At 48.0% G+C, this 22,446-nt stretch overlaps 1 protein-coding gene across 5 annotated transcripts in view; it reads left to right on the top strand.

The window, feature by feature from the left end:
- The window catches only part of TBC1D5 (TBC1 domain family member 5), a 2,224,639-nt gene that overhangs the window by 134,897 nt on the left and 2,067,296 nt on the right, over positions 1-22,446 (top strand). For 3 of the 5 annotated variants that reach the window (XM_085630447.1, XM_085630444.1, XM_085630446.1), the window contains one exon: positions 7,246-7,290. The exons of the other annotated variants lie outside the window; for them this stretch is intronic. The gene's annotated coding sequence lies outside the window, so the exon portion shown is untranslated. The remainder of the gene's footprint in view (positions 1-7,245; positions 7,291-22,446) is intronic. 5 annotated transcript variants of the gene reach the window in all.

Raw genomic sequence — 22,446 nt, 5'->3', positions numbered from 1 at the left:
TACCCAAGATAAGTAACGTGCTCAATCGAGCTATAACTTGGTCCTCTGGTACAAGCCCATCTCCCTCTTCCATAGTTGTTAAATTAAAATCTAATCCTATTTTTGGAAGGACACTTTTTTTTAACTGTTGTCAAGCCATAGTTCTAGCTGGCTTTCCAGAGAAGTACAACCACTCCTTAGGTGGGACCAATATATCCGAACACATAATGGAGTTGAACCTTCCGCAACAGCAGTATTCAAAGGAGAGCTAGTACGGCAATACTTAGCCATGGATGAAACGTGAGGTGATGGCACTTTTGGCTACTTCCTCGAGAATCTCAGAGAATACCTTAGTATGACTTACTTATGCCTACTATCCCACCTGGGGTATAGGCCATAAACCAGGACTCTGCAGCCATCTCTGTCCCGGGGTTTTCTTTCAATGTGACTCCGGGTGCAACCCATCTCCTTGCAGTCAGCCTCGAGTCCTCGGTGCCTGGTGTTTCTTGGCCTTCCTCTTTTTTCACTTGTGTTCCAGGTGAGAGCTTGCCTGGTGGTGGTTGATGTGGGCTTACAGAGGGTGTGACCTATCCAGAACCAGCGTCTTTTTATGAATTTTTAATGTTCAGGGACTTGGAAAGTCTTCTTCCATACGTCGTGATCGTTGTTGCTGATGGTGTTTGGCCAGCGGATTTGGAGGATTATCCTCAGGCAGGTATTGATGAAGGACTCGACTTTGTTGGTGGTGGTCACTGTTGTCCTCCGTCACTTTAAAGTTGGTGTTAAAAAGCCTGATCTTGATTTGTAGCGTTGGAGTCTTGGTGCTTCAGATCTTCTTTAGTTTAATGAAGATGGCCCATGCTTTGTCATTTCCTGATTTGGCATCGCCGTCTATGCCGCCTTGCTGGTCTATGACACTACCATGGTCAGTTCCAATCCCAGCTGCGAACGGAGGAGGGTTATGCGTTTGGCTAGCAACCTCGCCATGTAAAAAAATCCTAGCTACAGAAACGTCAGCTAGAAGACCAAAAGACATCCCAGCCTTGGGGAGAGAGAGGAATCTCCTTCACAGAGAGGTATGTTCCCTGGTTGTGAGAAGTTGGCCTGGTATTGTTGCAGGGATTCTGCTCCTGCACAGAACTATGCGCAGGAAACCAGGACCTCGGTGTATTGTGGTGTACCAAAAACCCACCTCCGTGCCCAGAACCCCAATCCGACTAGCATCAGTGTCTCATTCGTTCTTCACGCTACAGCAAAGCTACCAATGATTAGACAACCCAGAACAAGCGACTTGGTAAACTCTCCGGAATAGTGGGAATCAAGAACACTCTTTCGTTTTTATTCTCATACAAGTCCACAACGTGAGTAATCGGACACAATACGTGCTCTAAGATGCAGTACTTTCGCCAATACTAGTAAAAAGATGCATTTTTACAAGTCCATAAAACACAAAAGGAGAAATCCTATTATAATGATAGTGGAACAAGGACTATAGCGCCGTGTACCACCCTCCTCAGGCTAGGAGCTAGTTTATATAACAATAGAAGATCTCTAGGTGTAAACGGGGGACCCCATACCTCCAAGATCAGATGTAGCGAATCACATTCCAGGACAAGCACAGCGCTCTGTAGTTGGGAAGGTTTTCTCCAAGTGATCCCTACATGCAATCACAATACAATATCAAAATCGCCCGAGTTCCAGTTATTTGCAGCTGCGTTCGTGTTATGCCTAAGTGAGTGGGACTGATCAATATGAATTAACAGCATACATTGTTATTCGACTTTGAACACTCTGTGCAGACTGAGGTCGCGGTGTAAGCCTGTACTTGTGAAAAACAGATTGTTCCCATGTGAAGAAAAGCAAGCAGTTTTATTTGTGAGAATAGGAGCATGAAGTGCCGTGTGCAAAAGCGGCAAGATGGTGTTTTAAGCATATAGTTCACTCATGCTAACATAGCAATATCTGCAGGCAATATTGTATCCTCACTACAGTATATGCTGTCCACTAGTAACACACTCTACTAACCTCTTTATGAGATTAGAGAACAAGACACACAATAGTAAAGCACCAGCACAACAGTAAATAGCACAATACACAGTGGGCTGCAGGGGGAGACCAAACCATATACTAAAAGTGGTATAACAACCACAACTTGACAAAACAGTGCCTAGAGGATGTAGAATTGATGGGACCCCAAGGAACCACCCAAAGTAGTGACACAGGGGACCCACGGAGGATGGGTGCAGTGTGAGAACACAGCCGCGAGCTCCGTACAACTCTATGGGAAAGTCGCGGTTGGAATTTTAAAGATTAAGGACACTTAGGAGAGGACTTCAAGCAAACCCTTTGGAACATAGAAGGTTCTAAGGCCAGCACGCTTGAGAGTACCGAGGTACCTGTGTTACATATCTCAGGAGAGCCGGGTGCATAGGGGTCAAGTGGTGTCGGAAACGCTCGTTGATTTCAATGGCATGATGCGAAGAAGTGCTGCTGCCGGGAAGATAAGTGTCCAGTGTGATCCAAGCCTGGATCAGAGCTGAGAAGAACCGGAAAGCAAAGGGGGCAGAGTCTGGTTCACTTCAGTGACCAGGGACACGATAGACGAATGCCCACCGATGTCAGGTGTTTCAGGTGAGAAGAGGTAAAGCTGGACTCTGCAGCCACGGGGATGAGGAGACCTCGACGATGACCAAAGTCCACAGGTGAGCTGTCCCACGAAGGATTTCGAGTGCTGTGGGGGAGGGGGGGTGGTCCGTGTCCAGATTGAACACCAACAAGCCTTGGCAACTGCCACCCACCTGGTCCGAGAAAAGATGCTTCGGTGAGGACCCGCAAGGTCCTGGGGACGCCCCAAGCGATGGAGAGTCGGGGCATGTCTGGAGCAACCAGGAAAGCCCACTTAAAGTCAAAGTTCCCTTCTCAGGGACCCACAGGGCGACGGACCAGGGATCGAGAAGGAACCTGAAGCTGAATCACAAAATACCAGCCCACGGAACACTCGTGGAGTGTAGCCCAGAAATCTTCAGTGGAAATACTGCTTGGGTCTGGACTACAAGTAGCCCAAAGCACAGCCTCAGGGATCACCAAAAAGCATATGCTGCTGCAAATGGACACGGTGCACAGGGGTACGGGTTGCACGGTCCCCACGATGGCTGTGGGTCTCCGGTTTGCTGCGAGCACTAGTCGACCTCGGGGACACATGGGAACCCACCTCCTGTGTTGCAGAAATCTTCGGAGTCCTCAGGAGCTCAGGAGATACAAACCAGTCAGATGTGTTTAAGGTGCATACCTTGCGGGGGAGTAACTCCCTTTACTCCAAGGGAGATTCTCCAGTCATCCAGAGTAGGGTAGATAGTTGAAGTACTTGGTTTCTGTAGCAAAGTTTCGTCCAGGTAAATCTAAAGTCCTGTAGTTAGGGGTTCCTACTTCATACCCAAGGAAGGGATGGGACAAACTCTGGGGACCCACCTATGGGAGGGTCAGGACAGAGGGGTGGCTACACCCATGTCCTTTGTCCAGTTTTGCGCAAGAGCAAATGGCTTCTGCAACCGGTTTGAGCTGGACTATGCACAGGGACACCAAATGTGCCCCTAGTGCAGACATCAAAGCACTCTGAGTGCACCCACCAGCCCCAATACACTAAAGCCTGTCTGGGAGGTGGTCACACCTCCCTGTGACAGGAAACTTATTGTCTAGCCTTCCCCTGCTGGAGTTTCGTCCAGCAGCAGGAGGGCAGACTCGTGTCTGTGGCTGGACAGCATCCATTTTGTAATGCCAGGTTCTGTTAAGCTGGTACCGAGTGTACCGGTGTTGCCATATTTCTCCCTCTAGGAGGGTGGAATCATACCTCCCACACCAGTTACTGGTGTGAAGGTATGATTCCAAGGTGTTTAAAACGGCTGCATGGAAACATGTCGTGTTTGGTGTCAAAGTTAGAATTTACCGCGAGGTTATAATTTACTTAAGTATATATGGTTGGCTGCATCACAAATAACCCCGGAATATAGGTTCAGAAGGCTGCAGAGGGGCTCTGCTCATGCAGGAGCACCCTCTCATATAAAACCCAGCACCAAGCCTTCAGGATTGATAAGGCCTGCCATAGAGGTGACTGATAGGTTTATATGTGCAGTGATTTAAAATAGATATAGTGAACCTCTATCTAAGTAAGGAGTGCATGCACCACCTTACACAGGCTGCTGTAGCAGACCTGTTGTGTCATTTTGAAGGGTCTCCCAGGGGTGGCATAATACATGCTGCAGCCCCTGAGAGGCCTCTAGGGTACCTATGCCCTGGGTACATAGTATACTGTATACTAGGGACTGATAAGGGTACCCCAGTATCCAATCTGGAGTGTACCTAAAGTACATGCAATCAATTTATAGGAGAAAGCAGCTAGGCTGGGGTCCGGGATAGCAGGATCCCATCCAGTCTGTCGAAAACAGTGAAACATCAGCAAAAAGTGGGGGTAACTAGAAGAAGCAGATCCTACTCTCCTACACTTGTGGTGATAGACTTGGAGACCTTAGGATTACAGCACTAAAATTCCAGCCAGTCCTAGAATGATTGTGCTAGCTCAGAGCCATAGGGAAGACAAGAGCCTGGCGGCCGGAGTTAAGACGGAGACGGTTCACACACTTTATAAGAGAGGCTTTGCCAAGACCGCGAGTGAAGATGCAGCCCTGGATTTTAATATTGTTTTCTCTCATTTAAAGGGAGTAGTGGGACTTGAATCTTTAGCACATTGAATTCAAAGTTTTAAAGAAGGATTTATTAGATAATTGTCAAACGGGCTTAATGTAGCCTTAATCCGGGCAATGGCAATGAATTTTATCGAAGACAAGAATGTGCAAAATAGAAAAGAACTTTTTAAGACTTGGAGTCAAGGAAATGCCTTATTTTTAACAAATTGCCTGAAATATTACATGATGCCATGGGGAGAGCAAATCTTTTCAGCTGGTAGGAAGTCCGAAATTGCTGCGATTTAAAGGCGACCTAATAACCGGAACAAAGAGTATTTCCCGGGAACCAGACGCCACAGAATTGTTTGTTTACATGAAAGAGGCTTTCCAGCCGACAATTTTGTCCAGGACTCTTCTTTTTTGACGGTTAAAGAAGACATCATTATGAAGGCACAAGAGAGCTCCCCTGTTCTCTCTGGTCATTTTTGTGTGGGGAGTTTTCGTCATTGTTGTCATGTGCCTGGCTGGACCATTTTGTACTCAAAAGTGACGCCGGCCAGTCTAGCTACAGAGGCCCGGCCATTGGACCAACCCTAGAAGGTCCACATTGCTCGATTGAGTGTTGCTGTCTGTGGACTATGGTGCACTTTAGCAATTGTGGGTTCTTCTCGACTGGGGAGGGCTCTTCCCAAGGCCTTCACCTCCCGAGTCCACCTACTCCCTGAATGGATGCTGCGGTGGATGTCTTGCTGTGCATTCAGTGGCTTTGGATGTGAAATCGCCCCAGTTTGGTGAATGCGATGTTGGGCGCTTTCAGAACCCAGCCCTTGTCGAAGCCCGGGGGCCGTTCATGTGAAACCTTTATCAGTTATAAACTCTGAAACTGTTTCTTTTGCTGAAAACTTGCTTTCAATGTAGTATTTGGGACTCCCTTTGAGGGTACTATGTGGGAAGTATGGGTGCACCTGGGAGTTAAATCTCATATCTTTTCCATTAAACCGATGATGTATGAGCTGAAAATCTGCCACCTTGCAAAGATATTTACAGTGATCGAGGTGCTACAGTCTGGACCTGCTTGGAAACATCCCCCCCCCCCCCCCCCATTGTTTTCGGCTCTTGTCCCTCCCTAATTCTCATCCAGTCCAAATTTCAGTTTGCAAACAAAAATCTTTAAATGAATGTTGACCTATGCAGAAAGTAAGTTTACTTTTAAAAAATGCAGAGTGTGTGGTTTTTGCTGCTTTTCTGTTCACAAAAAGGCTTCCTACCCAGACTGGATCTTCTTCCAGGACTCTCATGCAGTTCCCTCAGAAGGAGATGGTCGGTGAGGGCGGGGGATTGTCGAGTATTTAGGCCCATAGAATTTTAGGGTAATTGAAGACGAAATGTTGCTGAAGCATTAAGGAAATTGTGTGACAGGACCGAGGGAAGGCAGCAAAAGGCCAAGTATGTACAATATTATGTGGCCTTTTTATTTTGTTGCTATGACAATTTATTAGGCATTTATATGAAAGGAATCAAATGTTACAGAAAATGCGCTGGCTTCTTAAATAAAACTTTATACATAATATAATTAAAAAATGATAACCTTAAGCATATTATATTTAAAACATTATCCGCTAATAATTGTGTTTTGGATTGAAACACAGTAACACCATGTTATTAACAACGCCCTCTACCTTTCAGAGAAAAACAGGCTGTGCAAAACGCATCCAATATTGCTACAAATCCAATAAAAAAAAAAACGTATTCGTTGATAATTCTTTTAATAAAAAAACTGCGCCCCATTTATTATGTGCATCCCGCTCTGCGTGTGCTTGTATTTGCGCTGTGCCCCCCTCTTCCGGGTGGCCTAAAGCTAAACCGTGTTGCACATTACAGAGGCGTTATTTGTGCGTGTTCGTTGAGGGCTCTTAAGCATTCCGGATGCCAGGCCTTCTTTTCGCGTTTCTATTCTATTGAAATACGTAGAGTTATGTTTCCTACTGCAGACAAAGTTCATTGCCCGACCCATCCATGAAGTATGTTTGCAGCCGTGTGTGCGCCGCTCTCGCCTCTAATCCCGGAGTCCCGCAGACGGACAGCTGGCGTTACAAAGGGCCTGGCATTGGCTTCCGCGCCATGTGCAGAGGGCAGCAACTTTGACCCATTTCAGTGAGAAACGTTCTTTAGCTGAAAGAATCTGTACATTTTGCTCCAAATGTTTGAAAAGGTGGGGGGTGCAGCAAACCAGTAACTGCACAGAAATGTTGTGCGAAATCGCTCAATAGCAGCGACCCTGAGTTCATTTCAATTTGTGAAACGGACGAGCGCCCAGTGTGTCCGCGCGCCCTGTGCAGCCTCCATTGGAATGTCTTGGGTAAGGGCAAAGGCGCTAGATGTGGGTGGTACAGATTGTGCCCCCCCCCCCCCGGGTTTTCATCTTAAAGTCCGTCAAATGTTTTAATGTTTGTGTTTCTCTCGGTCTTATTTCATGTGTCAGAACAACTAGAAAGATCTTTAACAACCTATTGAAGTCAAAGAATGTAATTCCTTCCCCGAAATGCCTACATCCTTTTATTAAAGCTTGCGTTTGTATTTATTTTAGGAGCATCTCAAAGATACAGGCTCCTGGTTTGAGCTGTTTTTGGAGGTAAAGCTTTTATTTTTTTTTCAAAAATATGGAATGTATTTTCTCGATGCATGCAAAAATATTTTGTAGCTTAAGTTCCGGGATGTTTGTAATTCTCACATTGACGCAAGTGCACAGGGCGCACATGCCATGTAATTGCTGTTGGAAAGCACTCTAGGTAACAAGTGTTACCATTACACCATTTATTGTACTCCATTTACCGACCTTGAAGGATGGAAGACTGTGTTGGTCCTTCTGTTCTCGGGATTCCACATTGTGACGTGCAGCTCACTGCAGCTTTCAGAGGCGATCACGCCTTTCACTGATGCGTCATGCCAGCTGCACCAGGGCCGCCAGTCAGTGCTTCATTTGTAAAAGAGTAAGTGCCAGGGCCCTAGTCAGGAGAAGACTCGGCTTACTCCATCCACTGCCCCTACGAGCACTCCTAGTGATGGTACCAACACAACCACTGACCGCCACACTCCTACAAGTGCGACAATTCACATTACTCCAACCGCCAAAGCTGTAACAATGGCTTGGGTGGCAGGTATCAGTCGTCCTTCATATATATTAAATTAATAAATGGGTGTTGTGCTCATACCTAAATTCGGCAGACCGCTCCACCATACGGCAGACTGTAATAAGTGCCGATGCAGTCCATGCCGAGCACCGGAAATCACCGGCTCAAATCAAGCACTTCTTCAGCTACGAAACTTCATTAAAGTAAACTGACACGAGGGTGTGTTTACGATGAACATTGTTGAATGGGAGTATTTGTGATAAATTTACCGTGGTCAGTGGTCTTATACGTGCAGACCGGGTGATGGAAGGAGAATGGACCAGTTAAACCTTTGTCAAAGGCGGTCACTCACCAACGGCAGATATTTGTGAAGAGCAAGGTCTCTTGTATGAGGCCTGAGCTGGGTTTAGACCGGGTGATGGAAGGAGAATGGACCAGTTCAACCTTTGTCGAAGGCGGTCACTCCCCAACTGCAGATATTTGTGAGGAGCAAGGTCTCGTGTATGAGGCGTGAGCTGGGTTCAGACCGGGTGATGGAAGGAGAATGGACCAGTTCAACCTTTGTCGAAGGCGGTCACTCGCCAACAGCAGATATTTGTGAGGCGCAAGGTCTCGTGTATGAGGCCTGAGCTGGGTTCAGACCGGGTGATGGAAGGAGAATGGACCAGTTCAACCTTTGTCGAAGGCGGTCACTCGCCAACAGCAGATATTTGTGAGGCGCAAGGTCTCGTGTATGAGGCCTGAGCTGGGTTCAGACCGGGTGATGGAAGGAGAATGGACCAGTTCAACCTTTGTCGAAGGCGGTCACTCCCCAACGGCAGATATTTGTGAGGCGCAAGGTCTCGTGTATGAGGCCTGAGCTGGGTTCAGACCGGGTGATGGAAGGAGAATGGACCAGTTCAACCTTTGGCGAAGGCGGTCACTCACCAACGGCAGATATTTGTGAAGAGCAAGGTCTCGTGTATGAGGCCTGAGCTGGGTTCAGACCGGGCCGGACTTGACGAGAATTTAAGGATGATTCCTGGTGTCCTTGTGTTGGAGGGAGGTTTTGTTAGAGCTGTCGATGGCTTTAGACCGTCTACAGTTGATTCTTTCTTCTGTTCTGAATGAGAGAAGACCATGTCTGGATGTGTCAAAGGAGGAAAGGGTCTTGCCAAAAGGGGGCACCAAGAGAACAGGAAGGGTGCTTCTGGAGACCATCACAGCATCGCCAAGCCTGCCATGCACCGCCTCGCAGGCGCGGAGGAGTCCCGTGAATCTCTGGCATCTATGAAGAGACCCACGGTGTGCTCAAGGTCTTTCAGGAGAATGTGATCCGGGATGCCGTCGTCTACACCGAGCATGGCAAGAGGTAGAGCGTCCTCTCCATGGGTGTGGTGTATGCCCTGAAGTGTCCGGGGCGCCCTTTCTTCATGTTTGGTGGCTCAATAGGTGCTTCCAAAAACCACAAGCCATGGGCTTAAATCTGTTCGCTGTCGGTGGTAATGTGCAGAAATGCATTCATCTGTTTTTAACCGATAGGAAATCCTTATAATGTGCACCATATACCTGTAAACCTAAACTTGTAGCATGGGGTGTTCCCATCTTCTTCGGCTGTGTCCCTCTTCTTTTTAATGTATAGCTTCAGCCTTTGATAATACACAAGACTATTAGCTAACTTATTAGTTCTACATCAGTAGTACTCAAATTCTCGTCAAGAGGAAAGATTGGGAACCAGCACTATCGGTAACACTACTTCCATTGACGTTGGAACTGCGTTCATTGGTATTGGAGGCTATTCATGCGACGCAAGGCTTAATTTCTTAAATTAAAACCATCAAGACAGATAATACGAACCATTAATCATCCTAATTTCTGGGATTCTAAAGCTTTTACCGAACTATCCGACTCTCTGCTTGACTCCTTCAAATCGGGTTCAAACCCTTTGTATGATTGACTATTCTTTCTATGAAGTGGCATACTGCAGCTACTAGCAAAGCATCTTTTTTATGATTTATGTGTATTGAGGAGAATCTTTCCTTTCTGAGCTTTTTCATAGGTAGCCATGGATAGTAGGCCTTTGTACAATCTTGATTACATTTAGCATTTCTGTTGATCTCGATTTGCCACAAAAATCTATTGGGGAAACTTCAATACATTCAGAACTCTGTGACTTCTGGTTAATTGGGGCCTAAAGAAATTTGAGCATGGTTCCACTACCCTCCATCAACTTCATTGATTACCTGCAAATACTTTCATTTGCTGCAAGACTGCTTGTCTAATGCACAGGGTTTTTTATATTCAGAAATTCGATTATCAGCGGCCTTTTGTTTGGTACATCACTGGCAGGATGTTAATGTCTAAGGGACATCTGTTTAAGGTAACCTGGTTCAGGTCTTAGAAATGGGGAGGTGCAGCCTTCCAAGTGCAAGCTGTTCACATTAGTTATGTGTTGGTAACCGAACCTTTGGACGCTTTGGGAATTATTGAAGGCCTGTTTTTATACTTTATGAACATTCTTCCACCAGAAATTATCAAAGTAGCATTCAAGTACGGAAAATAGCCCAGCCACAAAAGAAGCCAAGGAGCTCTTCTGAGAGCAGCCAGTCATTCTTTGAGTTGGCGTGTAAGTTTGTTGGAGCCTTGCACAGTAGAAAGGTGCCTGGAAATGTTAAGCTCCACGCAGAAGCAAATGCAACGGCTTGATGGTGGCCACAACATGTAAATCACATTCTGAAAAGAAAAATCCTTTAGAGAGGAACGTTCAAAAGCAATCCATCTTGGAATAGGAGCATTCGCAAAATCAAAGGATAAAGCGAAGGATTGTTTGATGAGAAAGGCTGAGTGGTAAGCCTTAAAATCTGGAAAACGTACTCCACCTTCAGACTTCGGGCGTTGGAGCTTTGTAAAGGCAATACGTGGGTGTTTCTTATTCCATAAAAATTTTACACAAATAGAATTAACTTGCGAAAAATATGTAAGGGGAATGCGAATGGGCAACGTCGGACATGAGGTACAATCATCATTTTTATAGTGTCTAACCTGCCCCACCAAGAAAGAAATAGCGGGGACCATGTAAGAAGCAGTGATTGAATTTTAGTAAGTAATGCTGCAAATGTATACTTTATTGTGGCAGGTATGGACGCAGAGAACCAAATACCTAGGTATTTGATTTTTGTGGGGCACCATGTAAAATTAGTATCATGAAACATATATTGATAACAACATAACGAGTTCAGGGGTAGGACCTCTGTTTTAGAGAGATTTAACTTGTATCCAGAAATGCTGGAGTATAGTCGAACCTCATCCAAGAAGGGAGGAAGGGATGTGAGAGGATTGGACATAAAGATCAATATATCATCAGCGTAAGCTGATATTTTAATTTCTACCGAATTGTGTAAAAAAAACAGAAACATGAGCATTAAATTGCCAATTAATACGGTCAAAAGCCTTTTCAGCATCTAGAGATAACGCTGCAAGAGGAGTTTTAAATTTCTTTGCATGCGAGATAACATTTGCAAACATTCGATCATTATCTGCTGCTAATCTACCCTTAATAAATCCAACTTGATCAGTCTTAACCAATAATGGGAGAAGACTCTCAAGACGGATAGCAAGAATCTTTGCAAATATTTTACAATCATAATTAATCAATGAAATAGGGCGGTAGTTTTTACACAGTGAGTGATCCTTGTCAGGTTTGGGAATGATGATTATTAAAGCATCCATAAAGGAGCCAGAGGCCTTAGCATCATTAATAAAGGAATTAAACAGTGTCAGAAGCTTAGGAACAAAAATCGATGCAAAGGTGGAATAAAAATTCGACCGAAAAGCCATCCGGTCCTGGAGCCTTTGATTTTTTTTTTGGGATTTAATGGCATTAATAATTTCTTGGGCGGTAACAGCACCCTCCAAGGCTTCGAATTCATGTGGCAAGGATGGGGGGGGGGAGGAAGGCCAGAAAAAAAATATCTAAATTTTGATTAGACTGGTTCGTGTCATCGGAGTAAAGGGCCTCATAGTAGGTAAGAAAGATATTAGCAATATCATCGTCTGAGGACACTAAGCGTTTAGTGGATTCATTTAAGATGGGACCAATATTTTTACGCTCAGATTTGATTTTTAAATCGTTAGCTAACATCTTACCAGCTTTATTTTGGCCGCCATGGTATTTGGATTTAATTTTGAGAAGAATATTACAAGCTTCAACTGTCGCAAGTTTGTTAAGCTCAGATTTGGCCTTAATGAGGTAATGAAGTGCCGAGGGCAATTTAGAAGTGAAGTAATTATGCTCCAGTAATTTAAGCTGTTGTAGTAAAACTAAGTATTTATTTCGAGCAATTTTCTTTTTCCTAGAGACATAAGAAATAGTAAATGCCCGAAATGAGGCCTTAAAAGCATCCCAATTATTGGGAACAGAGGTTGATGAGGGGTCGTTAAACATGAAGACTCACTAACAAAGGAAGTAGCTTCTTTTATGAAAGTATAATCTGATAATAAAACATTATTAAGTTTCCAACGACTACATTTTTGGGAGGTTAACGAGAGATCCAACACAGAAAGGACTGGTGCATGGTCTGAAATGAAAATTGACCCAATCTCCGAGGATTGAATAGATGGGAGCAGGGATTTACTGACCAGAATATAATCAATCCTAGATCGTGTATGGTGAACATTGGAAAAAAACGTAAACTCAAGAGAATCTGGATTACATGTCTTCCAAACATCAAATAGAGGACGAGAGGTAATGGCCGATTGAAAAGCTTTATGGGATTTGTCAGGATGAAACTTGGACTGAGATTGTCTATCAGAAAATGGGCCTAACCATTGGTTAAAATCACCAGCAATAATAATATTAGGACAATCAAAGGAGGAGAGTAGAACCTTGATGTCATGCCAGAACTTGGGGTCAGGTTTGACCGGGCCATAAATATTCAATAACACCAAATCCTTGCCTTGTATAACAACCCTGGCCATTACCCATCGTCCATCAGCATCATTTTGCGTGGAAACAATTTGCACAGATAAAGATTTATGAAACAATATAGCCACACCCCCTTTTTTACTGGAAGCAGGGGAATACACAACTTGGCCTACCCATTGTCTTTTTAGCTTAAGTGATTCCGCTTCATTACAATGTGTTTCTTGAATGAAAGATACCTGAGAATTTAATTTGGATAAATGAGAAAGTACCTTTTGTCTTTTGACGGGGTTGCCAAGACCACGAACATTCCATGTAATAAAATTACACATAATGAGGGATCGGAGGGGAACAATACGGAATGAGATGATACACTTCAGGGAGACATCTAAAAAAAAAAGAGACACCAAAATTGATCAAAATAAGAATGAAAAAAAAAATATACAATAGGACAGTGCACAATTCCAAAGGACATACACAATAAACAGCACATTGTCAAATGCATAATAGGACATACTGACGGAAAGAATAACGAAGCAAAGAAAGAAATAGAGGATAGAAAAAGAAGTGAAAGAAGATAGATCAAGGAAAGATATCCAGATCTAAAGAAAAACAACAATAAAAACAGATGCATGGGGCGTAACAGCACCAACAAGAGATGGAGTGACAGAGAAAAAGATACAAATAGAAAACCAAGAAACAGCCGTATTAAAAGGGAGAGCAAAAAGACACAAGGACATTAAGTAGAAGAAGAAGAGCCAGTCGCAGCACGTGAAGACAGGTTTTGAAGAAACGACTTCAGTTTAAGAGGGTCATCAAAAGACCGAGTGGAGCCATCATGTGTGACTTTACACAGACATGGATGTAGAATACCATAGCGAATATTCAACTGTCTCATTTGAGGACGAAGCGCCAGGAATTCCTTCCTTCTGGCGTTGGTAGCATTAGATACGTCTTGTGAAATAAAGATGTTATGACCTGCCCAAGTAAGGTGACGCCTCAATTTGGCAGCTGAGAGGACTCGCATTAAGTCAGTAAATTCCAAAAACAACATGATAATGCCTCTAGGCTTAGAAGCATTAGGTTGAAGACGACCAAGTCTATGTGCACGTTGAATGTTCAATGCAGGCTCCGGGGAAATGCTTAAAAGTTCAGTCAGAAATTTCCTCAGGAAGAGAAGCAAATCAGGACCCTCCAAATTTTCTGGTAAGCCATAAAGGCGTAGGTTGTTACGCCGATTGCGATTTTCAAGGTCCTCTGTGTGAAGCTTAAGACGCTGGATTTCCTGTTCCAAAATTGGAATTTTAGTAGAAATATCCTGCACATAACTAATACGTTGCTCCATTTCAAACACCTTAGCTTCCATAGTAATCCACCTATCCTCAATTAGTTGTAGCTTCTCATTAGAAGTGGCCATAAAAGATTTAAGACACCTCACCTCATCCAAAATAGTATCCAGAACAGGGTGTTGAGAGGGAGGGTCATTCTTGGCTCTCTTGGGCTTGGTACCAGAAGAGACTGCTCTAGCCGCAGTAGAAGCTTCACTAGCCATCATGAAACGGTAAGGCGGTCGAGAGGTGATCTTCAATAAAGTCTTCCGCCTGCCCATCCGTCAGAAAGAGACACCTCACTCCTCAAGAAGTCTCCGGGGACCAGAGAACAGAGCAAAAAAGAAAAAGTAAAAAAAAATCCACAAAAGAACGTCACCTTCCGTCAGCACTCTAGCACTCTGAAAAATACAGCGTTGTTACTAAAAAGACAAATCACCAAGAGGCTAGGAAATGTGACAGCATATATCAAAAGATTGAAATAAGCACATACTGGATAGGAAGCTAAGAGCCATAGAGAGGAGAGAAGATTGCAACTGGCACCATCGCCCAAAAAGTTCTCAAAAATTGATGCTAGAAATAACATGCTGCGACTGGGGCATGTAGTGAGGAGGACAAGAATATAAGCCTCGCCTACAACCAGACATGGTAGCGTGCTGAAAGCAATTCTTACAGCAGTGCATCCAGAAATATTGAGGTGAGAGAAAAAATAGAAAAAAAAAACGTTGCCGCACGCTAATTTATGAAGCGCCGGATTACCTCAGAGTGTCCAGCAAATTCACGAGCAGCCATCCCAAAATGGCGGCCGCTACAGGCGCTTTACTGAAGAGAAATCACCGCCACAGCTACCGGGTCCACGGAAGAAGATTCCAGGGTCGGAACGGGTAAAATCACCGCACCGACCCTTCATCGTCCGCAAGTCATCCTCTGAATGTGTCCATACTCGAGGAAACAGGCTGTAATCCGTAGAATTTCTCCGCGGTCGAGCGGAGCTCAAAACTCAGCCGCCATCTTCTCATGGTGCGAGACCACGCCCCCGCCTGTGATCTTTTCTAACACCAGCAAATCCCATAGTTTATGAAGCCAATCTCGGAAACACGGTATCCCGTCCGAGCCCAATCTCTGCAGTACCAAATGCTTTGCTGCCCCTATTGCAGATGTAATAGCGCTGCCCTTATATGATCTTACGGGATAAGTCAAAGGATTTGGGAGCCCTAACAGAATATAACTGGAAAACCAGGGAAGCGTCATGTAGAATATAGAGTCCACCGTATCTAATACTTCCCATCAAAACGTGCTAATTTTGGGACAAAGCCAGAGAATGTGTTAACCGGTTCACACCAACATGCGCTATCCCCGGCCGGTGACCCGTGCCCTGCGAAGGACGTCTCTCCATTCCTTCTCCGTGAAGGTGGGTTCCCACTCCACCGCCCACCTGTGTCCTGCTGATGTTTAGGTGGGTTTCAGTGGAGTAATAAGTAATGCGTGTATGTCGGACAGGAAACGCTCACTCATCTGGAACTCGCGTAAGAAGGCACTTCTCAAATGGTGCGAGGGGCCCACTGGCATGTAGATGGGAGGTCATATGCCATCCGGAACTGTGGGAAGGTCATAATGCAATGTACATCAAAAAGATCGCCCATTCTGTTACAATTGGCCATCTGCCAGGCATCATAAGAGGGGTTTTGTAAAGCAGGGGGAAATCAGGGTTTTCCAATAGTGGCGTTTGGGTGGGGGGGGGGGAGATGGGTATGGATAACCCTTTCTGTACTTGTAACTTATCCCATACCCCCATGGTGGCCAGTAAAATGGGGGAGTCCTGCACCCTAGGTGATCGGTGGATTTTAGGCAGCCAGGGTACCTTCCAGATATGTTCTCCCGCTACTGCTTGATCAATAAAACACCAGGATTTCTGTCTGTGATTGCGACCGTTCCACTATATACTGCAGCTAAGCCACCTGGTACTAGCTCACCATGTGGGGTACTCCCAAGCCCCCCAGAGCCGGGGGAGGCATGCCTGTGCCCTTGACATCCTAGCCTTTTTTCCATCCCAGAGAAACTTTCAGATAAGAGCCTGTAGTTTATCTAAGGTGTGTGGTGGGGACTGAATCGGCAATGTCTCCATCACATAGTGAATTCTTGGTAAGAGTGTCATTTTCACTGCCGCTAATTGACCCAATCATGAAAGGGCGTATTAATCAATCAATCATAGGCATTTATAAAGCGCACTACTCACCCGGAGGGTCTCATGGCGCTAGGGGGGGGGGGGTCCGCTACTGCTCGAACAACCAGGTCTTGAGCTTCTTCCTGAAGGAGAGGTGGTCTTGGGTCAGGCGTAGGTCGGTCGGGAGGGCGTTCCAAGTCTTGGCGGCCAGGTGGGAGAAGGATCTTCCTCCTGTTGTCGCTCTGTGGATGCGGGGGACGGCTGCGAGGGCGTGACTGGTCGAGCGGAGGTGGCGTTTGGGAGCGTAGAAGTTGAGGCGGCTGTTGAGGTAGGTCGGGCCTTGGTTGTGTAGGGCTTTGTGTGCGTGGGTGAGGAGCCGGAAGGTGATTCTTTTGTTGATCGGGAGCCAGTGCAGGTCTCTCAGGTGTCTGGAGATGTGAGTTCGTCTGGGGACGTCGAGGATGAGTCTCGCCGAGGCGTTCTGGATCCGCTGGAGTCTCTTCTGGAGCTTGGCGGTGGTACCGGCGTAGAGGGCGTTGCCGTAGTCCAATCGACTGGTGACGAGGGCCTGGGTGACCGTCTTCCTGGTCTCGGTGGGGATCCACCGGAAGATCTTACGTAGCATGCGCAGGATGTTGAAACAGGACGAGGAGACGGCGTTGACTTGTCTGGTCATGGAGAGGGAGGAGTCCAGGATGAAGCCCAGGTTGCGTGCGTGGTCTGTCGGTTTGGGTGCGTTGCCCAGGGCGGGGGGCCACCAGGAGTCGTCCCAGGCGGAGGGTGAGGAGCCCAGGATGAGGACTTCCGTCTTGTCTGTGTTCAGTTTCAGGCGGCTGGTCGTCATCCACTCGGCCACGTTTTTCATCCCTTCGTGTAGGTTGGCTCTGGCGGTGGCGGGGTCGTTGGTCAGGGAGAGGATCAGCTGGGTGTCATCAGCGTAGGAGATGATGTTCAGGTTGTGTTGGCGTGCGATGGCCGCGAGGGGGCTCATGTAGACATTGAAGAGGGTGGGGCTGAGCGAGGAGCCCTGAGGGACGCCGCAGATGACTTCCGTGGCTTCTGATCTGAACGGGGGCAGGCGGACTCTGTGTCCTTCCGGTGAGGAAGGAGGTGATCCAATCCAGTGCCTTCTCCTGGATTCCGACGTTGTTGAGGCGCTGCACTAGGGTGCGGTGGCAGACAGTGTCGAATGCCGCGGAGAGGTCTAGGAGGATGAGGGCCGCTGTTTCTCCGTTGTCCAGCAGGGTTCGGATGTCGTCGGTGGCAGCGATGAGGGCGGTCTCGGTGCTGTGGTTGGCCCGGAAGCCTGACTGGGAAGGGTCGAGGGAACCGGTCGTCTCGAGGAAGGCTGCCAGTTGCTTGTTGATGGCCTTCTCGATGACTTTGGCTGGAAACGGGAGGAGCGAGATGGGGCGGTAGTTCTTGAGTTCGGTGGGGCCCGCCGTTGGTTTCTTTAGTAGAGCGTTGAGTTCGGCGTGCTTCCAGCTCTCAGGGAAGGTGGCGGTGTCGAGGGAGGTGTTGATGATGTCCCGCAGGTGGGGTGCGATGACAGCGTCGGCCTTGTTGAAGATGTAGTGAGGGCAGGGGTCGGTTGGGGATCCGGAGTGGATGGAGTTCATCGTGCTGATGGTGTCTTCGAGGTTGATCGGTGTCCAGGCGTTGAGGGTGGTGGTGGGGGGCGTTGGTTTGGTCGTAGGGAGCGTTGGTTGTGTTCTGAAGCTGTTGTGTATGTCAGCGATCTTGTTGTGGAAGTAGGAGGCGAGGGAGTTGCAGAGGTCTTGCGATGGGGTGATGTCGTTGGTTCCGGCGTTGGGGTTGGAGAGCTCTCTGACGATGTTGAAGAGTTCCTTGCTGTTGTGTGCGTTGTTGTCCAGCCGGTCCTTGAATGCTGTTTTCTTGGTGGCGTGGATCAGTTGATGGTGCATTCGGGTGGCGAGCTTGAGGGTAGTCATGTTGTCCGGCGTTGGGTCTCTTCTCCAGGCTTTCTCGAGGGCTCGGCAGTTCTTCTTGGAGCTCTTGAGTTCGTCGGTGAACCACGGGGCCTTCTTGCTTCCGGGTCTGCTGGGCGGGGTCCTCAGAGGGGCGAGCTCGTCCGCGCAGGTGGAGATCCATTTCGTGAGGTTGTCGGCGGCTTGGCTGGGGTTCGGTGAGCTGGCGGGAGGGTGCTGGCTCAGGGATGCGGCGAGTTGTTCGGCTGTGATCTTGTTCCAGCTTCTTCCTGCAGCCTGTTGCTGGTGGTGGTGGACCGTGGTTCTTTTGAAGGTGAAGTGGATGCAGCTGTGGTCCGTCCAGTGGAGTCCAGTGGCGTGGCTGAAGGAGATGTCTTTGCTGGACGAGAAGACGGCGTCGAGTGTGTGTCCGGCGAGGTGGGTGGGGGTGGTCACCAGCTGCTTGAGTCCGAGGGTGGCGAGGTTGTCAAGCAGGGTGGTGGTGTTGCGGTCGTTGTTGTTCTCCAGGTGGAAGTTGATGTCCCCGAGGAGGATGTAGTCAGCAGAGGGGAGGGCGTGCGGGCTGATGAAGTCGGCGATGTCTTCGCTGAATTGAGTGCGTGGTCCCGGGGGTCGGTAGATCAGGGTGCCTCTGAGGGTGGTCTTGGGGTCGGTGTGGATCTGGAAGTGCAGGTGTTCGGCGGTTGTCAGGGTGTTGTCGGCGTTGGTCGAGATACGGATGGTGTCCCTGTGGATGATGGCGATGCCTCCTCCAGTCTGGTTGTCGCGGTCTCTCCGGATGATCTTGTAGCCCTCTGGGATGGCGATGGTGATGTCGGGCGCTGAGGAGTCGTTCATCCAGGTTTCCGTGAGGAAGGCAACGTCAGGAGCTGTGGTGTCGAGGAGGTTCCAGAGTTGAACGGCGTGTCTGTGGACGGAGCGGGTGTTGAGCAGGATGCACTTGAGGTGGTTGCTGCTGGTGTTCGGCTTGGCGGGTGCTGGTGTGGGGCGGGTCCGGATGCAGGTGAACTTGCAGGTGCGGCAGCTGAAGGGTCCGTGGGTGCGTCTCGGAGTGGCTCGGTAGCAGCCGGGGGTTCAGCCGGTGTTGAGTGCGTTGAGGGTGGCGGCATCGTAAGTCCGGTGGGGGGGTTGGCCTCTGCGGGGGCCAGGGGTTCTGGCGCTGGGTGCGGTCCAGGCGCGGACAGGAGCAGACGGGCTTACCTTTGGCGCACCTTCGGCGCTCATTCGGTGCTCCCGCTGCGCGCGTCCGCTGCGCGGTCGCTGAGGGGTCGACATAAGAGGGGAGTCGGGAGGGCGGGTCAGCTGGGAGGCGGGGTCGCGTCCACCAATGGACTGGCGAGGGGGCGGGGCCGCGGTCAGGAAGCGGCAAGAAACTGGATCGGGATGGGCGGGCGGCCCTGCGGCGGCTGGGGCGCCGCTCTCGGCGTCGAAGGAGACTGGAGCAGCAAGGGTCTCAGGAGCAGGATCGAGGAGCAGCGAGGGGGCAACCAGGCCGGAGGCGCAGTGGTCGCTGACCAGGTGCGTGCGGGTTCCCCTTAAGAGGGGAGTCGGGAGGGCGGGTCAGCTGGGAGGCGGGGTCGCGTCCACCAATGGACTGGCGAGGGGGCGGGGCCGCGGTCAGGAAGCGGCGGGAAACTGGATCGGGATGGGCGGGCGGCCCTGCGGCGGCTGGGGCGCCGCTCTCGGCGTCGAAGGAGACTGGAGCAGCAAGGGTCTCAGGAGCAGGATCGAGGAGCAGCGAGGGGGCAACCAGGCCGGAGGCGCAGTGGTCGCTCATCATGAAAGGGCGTATCGTTTCCATCTAGATAGCTCCGATTGGGACTTTTGAAGCAGCGTGGAATAGTTATGTTGGGACGTCACCACTGGTGTGGGGCAGACACAGAGCCCCTAGTATTCTACTTCACTTACCACCCCAGTAAAGGGGCGATCAAGGTGGGTCCTATATGCCTCCGCAATAGTAAGGCGGAGTATGGAAGATTTATGAAGGTTGGTTTTGAAGCCTGAAATGCTGCAGAACGCAGTAAATACCTCCATAATAGACATCGAGAATCTGTGAGGGTCCGTCAGCGTAAACAAAACATCAGCATATAGTGCTATTTTGAGATCTAGCTCCCACGTATACGCTGGGAATCTGAGGGTTACCCCGCATGCGTTCGGCGAATGGCTCCATATACAGAGCGAATAATAACTGTGATGGAGGGCAGCCCTGCGGGGTACCTCTCTGAATGGGTAAGGAGTCAGACACATCACCGTTAACCCTCTCTCCATCGTTGGGGGATGCATAGCTACTCTAGTTCCCGCTTCAAAACCGGGGGCCTGATCCAAATTTCGCTAAGACAGATTGAAGGTAAGGCCAATAGTCTCTGTGGAAGGCATTTTCTACGTCTATGGTAAGGAGTAGAGCTGTACTGTGGGATCGCTGCACCTTATCAAGGAGGTGGCGGAGTCTTAGTGTTGTTGCTACAACTTTGTTTGGGGTATAAATCTCGTTTGGTCTGGGTCCACCAGTCCCTGCATGAAAGGCGCCAGTCTGTTTGCTAAAATGCTCATGAAGGTCTTAGCATCTATATGTAGCAAGGATATAGGGCAATGTGAATAGCGTTGGTTTGCATCCTTCCTTGGATTAGGGAATACAGCAATCGTAGCAGACTGTATGGAGGGCGTCGGAGAGCCAGTGGAACTAAATACATTGTATAGTCTAGCCAGCACAGGGGCCAAGAGGGTACTAAAGTTTTCATAAAATTCTGCACTAAAGCCATCTTGACCAGGCGCCTTACCAGGTTTCAAATGCTGTATAGCCAGCAAGACCTCCTCACTGATTATATCTTTAGCTAAGATTGCCATGTGTGTGGGGTGATCCGGTCTAAAAGGATCGCATCTAGGTAGCTCATTATCTCTAGGTCATCAAGCCTGTCGGCCAGGTATAAAGCTTTGTTAAAATGTTCAAACTCCTGATCAATCTGCTCATCCTGATGAGCCAGCCTACCATCAGACCCCTGAATTTCGTCTACCTTACAGTTGACTGCCTGAGAGCGTAGTCGATGAGCATGTAGACATCCCGCTTTATTCCCACCCACATAGAACTTGTGTTTAATACACAGAATTGCATATTCTGCCCTATCCCAGTCTACGGCTTTAAGTTGCTTCCTTGCTAATGGGCCGCCAGGGTACCAGTGTATTTATGGACCGTTTGAAGCTCCCTAACTGTATCCTTGAGTCTTAATCGTTTGGTGCACCATTCTCTATTGAACCTCGCTGCAATGGTGACAAATTGACCCCTAACCGCTGCTTTTAACACGTCCCATAGCAAGGACACTGTGGTGTCAGGGGTATCTTTTACCGCTAGGAAAGAAGTCCGTGTATTTTTAATCTTGACTAGCGTGGGTTCAGAGGAAAGGAGTTTAGTGTTGAGCCCCCCTGAATTAGAAGGCAGAGGAGAGTGGGGTGTGGAGAATCCGAGGATAAGAGGTGAATGATCTGACCGGGCAGCCACTCCGAACTCTACAGCCTGGGTCATCGCCGTGATGCGTGGAGAGGTGAAGAAATAATCTAAGTGAGCGTATGATTGATGGGCTGTGGAAAAAAACGGTGTATTCCTGAGTTGCCGGGTGCATATATCGCCAAACATCAGAGAGACCCAAGTCAGCTAGCCATTGTGTAAACCCGCTGAAACTGCTCCAGTTTGCCCGTGTCTCTGAATAGATCTATCTAAATTCGTGTCCACAACTATATTAAAATCTCCTCCTATTAGCACATCCAATCTGGTGTGGCAAGAACCTTCCCCACTGCCTCATTGAGGAACTGTTTCTTATGGTCATTAGGACCATATATATTCACCACTGTGATTACATGACCTTTGAAATCAAAACGTAGGGCCAAAGGTCGTCCTGAGATTTCAGCGTGAGTTTGTTGGACCGTTCCTGGAAAATGTGTCCCCAGGAGTATAGCCACCTCGCCCTTTTACGACGCACTGAGGAGAAATATTGGTGGTCACATCATCTGGACCACAAACGTCTCCAATCAGATTTAAGCAAGTGAGTTACCATACATCACATTTAGCATCCCTGAGGTAAAGAAAGTAAAGCCAACTGCTTCACTGGAGCATTCAAACCCCGTACATTAAGGCTAAGCACATTTACCATGAGTCCGTGGGTAATATATGGTGCAGAAATCCTTATTCTATGCAGAACGCCAGATCCCACCTAGTCGCATATAATGAATAGCCATGCTTAGTTGATGAACATAGAGGTCGCCAAAAGAGAGAGGGAAAGAAAGAAGAGAAGAAAGCACGTAAGGATAACCGTTTCCCCCAGGAA

Source organism: Triturus cristatus, chromosome 10 (genome assembly GCF_964204655.1).
Source record: "Triturus cristatus chromosome 10, aTriCri1.1, whole genome shotgun sequence".
NCBI lineage: Eukaryota > Metazoa > Chordata > Amphibia > Caudata > Salamandridae > Triturus > Triturus cristatus.
The sequence above is the reverse complement of the archived record's forward strand: the minus strand, read 5'-3'. Positions and strand labels throughout refer to the sequence as shown.